Source organism: Mya arenaria, chromosome 13 (genome assembly GCF_026914265.1).
Source record: "Mya arenaria isolate MELC-2E11 chromosome 13, ASM2691426v1".
NCBI classification, from domain to species: Eukaryota; Metazoa; Mollusca; class Bivalvia; order Myida; family Myidae; genus Mya; species Mya arenaria.
The window spans coordinates 53,156,405-53,161,793 of NC_069134.1; positions in this window are offsets into that span (position 1 = coordinate 53,156,405).

Here is a 5,389-nt window from a genome sequence, read left to right on the forward strand (position 1 = left end):
TATGTTGGCAGCAAGAACCGGAACAAGACACGTTACATGTGCTATACATTTATTTTACTGTTATTAAAGCGTATTGTGTTTATATTATGTTGTGATAAGTATGTTGCAGTTTGTTGCAGTATTATAAGTTACGGCGTTAGTAGGTGACCCGATATGGGATTTACGGGGCAAAGAAAACCATACCGAATATGGTTTCCTGCGCCCCGTATATCCCATATCAGGTCACCCCTAACCCCGTAACGTATATATCACGTCGATAATATGTTAACATGTTTAAAAGTTTCAATTATTCATCAGAATATTCATCGGAATCGGAAAATAGACGCCATTTTGGAACGATATAAATTTGGTGACCGATGCGTTGAAATTTCCGTTTAATTATAACGATAATTATTATCGCTGATGCGTTGCTATCCTCCGTGTAATGGTAATGATTGAAAGTGTTTCTGTCTAAATGCCAAAGGGATTAAAATGTGCCAACCGTTGCTCAAATGATATTGAACTTCCGTCCAATTTTAATACTGTGATATTTCCTTCTTAAACGTAAGTAAGAAGGACGCCTTTGTTGTTTAAGAAGGACGCCTTTGTTGTTTAAGTAAGAAGGACGCCTTTGTTGTTTAAGTAAGAAGGACGCCTTTGTTGTTTAAGTAAGAAGAACGCCTTTGTTGTTTAAGTAAGAAGGACGCCTTTGTTGTTTAAGTAAGAAGGACGCTTTTGTTGTTTAAGAAGGACGCCTTTGTTGTTTAAGTAAGAAGGACGCCTTTGTTGTTTAAGTAAGAAGGACGCCTTTGTTGTTTAAGTAAGAAGGACGCCTTTGTTGTTTAAGTAAGAAGGACGCCTTTGTTGTTTAAGTAAGAAGGACGCCTTTGTTCTTTAAGTAAGAAGGACGCCTTTGTTGTTTAAGTAAGAAGGACGCCTTTGTTCTTTAAGTAAGAAGGACGCCTTTGTTGTTTAAGTAAGAAGAACGCCTTTGTTGTTTAAGAAGGACGACTTTGTTGTTTAAGTAAGAAGGACGACTTTGTTGTTTAAGCAAGAAGGACGCCTTTGTTGTTTAAGAAGGACGCCTTTGTTGTTTAAGTAAGAAGGACGCCATTGTTGTTTAAGAAGGACGCCTTTGTTGTTTAAGTAAGAAGGACGCCTTTGTTGTTTAAGAAGGACGCCTTTGTTGTTTAAGTAAGAAGGACGACTTTGTTGTTTAAGCAAGAAGGACGCCTTTGTTGTTTAAGTAAGAAGGACGCCTTTGTTGTTTAAGAAGGACGTCTTTGTTGTTTAAGTAAGAAGGACGCCTTTGTTGTTTAAGAAGGACGCCTTTGTTGTTTAAGTAAGAAGGACGCCTTTGTTGTTTAAGAAGGACGCCTTTGTTGTTTAAGAAGGACGCATTTGTTGTTTAAGAAGGACGCCTTTGTTCTTTAAGAAGATGCATTTCAAATATACACTGTTTGAGATTTTGTTACTTTATAAATAAAAATGAAATTTTAACCGTGTTGTTTATTGACGCCATCATGATACTGTGTGATTTTAAAAAACGTATCTTCAATCCCAGGTTAATACATGTACCTTTATTTACTATGCGTTCTTTCCTATCAATAGTGTTCAGATCCACTGAGAATATCAGTCGTGCAAGGTATGGTTTATAACCCTGTTTTCTTCTTCCCCGAACATGTGTAATGTTCCCGGAATCATTAAGTCATTATGGTTTACTTCTTAAAAGATTAATGAACCTGACACACCTAATTTGTAATGTAGTTTATATATAACAGGTTCATCCAAGAGAGTTGTCAAAATGGAACATTCCGTTTTGGTAACGTTACGTTTATATAAAAACACAGAAAAGGCCTAGGAATAGTAACTTCGTGTCTCGAAATCGATGAAAGATCATCACGTAAATATGCGGGGAAACATTGTTCATTTGTTTCTTGAACCATAATAATTATTTCCAATCACTTAATTTTGTAAGCAATCATTGATAATCAAGTGTATATATTACTGATTAATACATTTTTGGGACAAGGCAGTCTAAAAAAAAGGTTTATAGTTTAATTTAAGGAAGCGTGCCCGAGCTAGCTAGGGAAGAAACATTACCCATGTTTCAGTGTATAGCGCTGACACACGGGACACCGTTTGACAATCCCCTCCCGGAAATCTATTAGCAATATGGGGTAGAACGAGCGACCAATATTTGAATAAAAACAATATTAGCAGTATGGGGTCGAACGAAAAATAAAAAAAAAATCATGTGTACGTTTGGATGAAAACTAAATGGTTTTAAGTTTGAAACATTCTTATACAGAAACTTTGCACCCGACGCACAGCCAAGAGGTATAACATTTAGAGTTTAAATATGAACAAGAAACGGTTCAAGATATAACTGATAATAATGACATCGGGTGAGTAAATGTCCTATGTCATGGATTTCGCCCTTCTTTGTGGTTCGGCCACCCAGGACGTTAGCAGACGCATGAAAATGCTCCTGCGCAATATATCCATTAAACCTTTGCCGAAAATTGACCATATTCTAGAAGACTTAAACGAGTCATGCATATTCTCCGGAACGCAACGAAATTCCGATCTTTGATATACATGTTTGTATATTTTATTGAAACAGTCGTGTTTAAACATTTAGAACATATTCCAGCTTAAACACCAAAATGCACAAGACAACTTACTGTACTTTGTGGATGTACAGTATGTTCTCTATTTACGTACCATTTGGAGTTGCCGGGACGTTAAGTACGAAGTGACATGTTTGTCAAGACATCTTTATAAAAGGTCCAACAATTATGAATAAACAAGTATTTTGTTTTCGTTCGGATTACACTATTAGTAACTCGGGTTGTGCTTGTTGCAATATTCAGGTCCACCGGAATGCAACGAAATGCCCATCTTGGTAATATACACAAACAGTCATGTTTGCACATTTATTTTGAACTTCAAGATAGTGCTCTTGCCTCAAAATTGTTTTTAACAAGAAAGCTGAATGGTTCACCTTTATGGTATGACCTCTCTTTACGTACCATGTCTGGCTGCCGGCTGTTACAAAGTTCTTCCAACCACTTAAACAATCCCGACGGTACCACAAAACTATGTAGCGTTTTTATTTCTCTTCTAAATTAAATCAGTTTATGTCAACTATACTGATAAACTACAACAGAAGATATGAAAAGTCAATCCGAGCGGTTTTGAACCTTCTAATCGAACTGTCTATCCTTTTAAATGTTTTCCCAGGGGTCTTTTATAAATCAAGCAGCTAGTACAGATATAATTTTTCACTAGAATTTCTTGTCCTCTGATTATTAAAATGATTACTCAAATAATCGTATTTAAAAACAATAAATAGCTCATTAAATCATCAACGTAATGATAAGTGATTTTCTCAAACAACTTTGAACTAATTAATTGCCTTTAAATCAATTCGAAACATATTTTTTCTTTAAAATCTTAAATCAATTATCTAATCATTCATAAACTTAATTTACATAGCTAGAGTATTTCAACCTAGCACAGTGGCACGGCGAGTTTTTTTTTTCTAGAGTCCATCCGATAAACAGAATAAAATAACAAGTTCACATTAATTGTCTTAACTAAGTTAATTTCAACTTTTTATCATAATATCATAAATTGCTGAATTTCAAACCCATTTTTTGAAAATGACCCTCAGTATTACTGCACCAAAACAGTAACACAAAATTTACTCAGCATGGGGCATCACGACGACCAGGCCCCAATTTCTCGAAACTTCTTAAGTCCCTTATAACAGGATTAAGCTAATCTCACTATTTCTCTTTGTCTATAATTTGCGTAATACTAACTTCATTATGAGTTATTCAACCTAAGATAGGAATTTCTTTTATGAATATCAAAATGACCATATTCATTTACTAAAACCACATTATTTTAATAATGTGTTTTGTCGATTTGAAATAATGTACTTAAACCTATTAAGCTTAAGAGGTTTCGAGAAATTGGGGCCTGTTCCAGTAGTTTATACCATTGCCTAGTAAATACATATGGCAATGATTGAGGCTACCAGGCAATGACATCCTGTTACCCGCCCTTAAGCCCAAGGTATTCGCGTCATTAACTAGTTTCATCTTAGAGACCCTGTACTGTTGCAATGATAGAGGGTGGTCCCTGAATACCACTAGTTACCTTTGTCGTAAATATGTTGATTAACTGATTTCAGCTGCTCCTTCCGAGTCCAAATTCAGACTTACAACTCTAAGTAAAATATCCAATTTTATAAGTAAAGACAAGCTTATTTATCTTAGGGGTATCACCTATTAACTTCAGGTTTACAAACTTGCTAATTACTGTATTTCTGTAGCACTTTTAAACCTAAAATATTCTCAAAAATAAAATTTTACCATTTTTCCCTATTATCAAAAAACCCAAAACAATTAACTATTCCACAACATCTGACGTTTTAATAAGCACAGAAATCAGACATTTGAATGCTCTGAAATGAAATAAACTGAATCTTTAATTGCTGATTTAAGGATGTTATTAATATTTCTGCTATCTTATTTTTAACCAAAGAGACTAAGAAGAAAAATACCCATAAGTCTTTAAAAGCTGTTTAATAACAAAGCGAAGAAAATAACAATGGAGGTTACATACAACGAACAATGGTTTCTTACCGGAAAATAGTCCTGTAACATTTGGTCTTGCTTTTATGACATTTGTTGAGCGAGGTCGTAAAGTATACCGTACTACACATATTAATAGTGATAATTTCAATAACACACTGCGCTCAGGTGGTGTATACATTGTGTTTGTATACCATGTAATAAATTAGGCCATATATGTTATGTCAGAAGGCAATAGTTTGCTTAAAATGAAGATTTGAATCAAAGATAACTACAAGGTACACGCAATAACCACGTGGTATACACACACTGGTATAGCAGGAAGCAAAAATAGGTGTTGTCAGACTACTGTCCATTTTTGGATCGAAAGAAGGACGGCACATTATGTATTACAACTTCGTTACAATATCTTCTTCAATTTCGAAAATAAATAATTGTCTATATTTTTTGGTGAACTTATTGTAACTCGAAATTTTGGTTAAGATATTCAAATTGGTAAAACCAGTCCCTTTAATGCCTTAATTCTATTTATATTCATTTATATATCAATAAAAACATGAATCATTCGGTTTTGGCCAATGACATATCGACTTGAAGAAAATCATTCTTAATGTGTGTTTATTTTAAATGAGATTAAATAATAATAATTTGATAACGCTATTTTGTAGAAAATTCAAACTTAATTTTAAAATAATGACATTTAAAACGTTAAATATCCTTTAATAGGCCAATTCTAATTATATAAAATAAGAAAGCGTTTCTGCTGCGTTCAAAAGTCGTTCGAAGCAAAACTATTTCGGTAC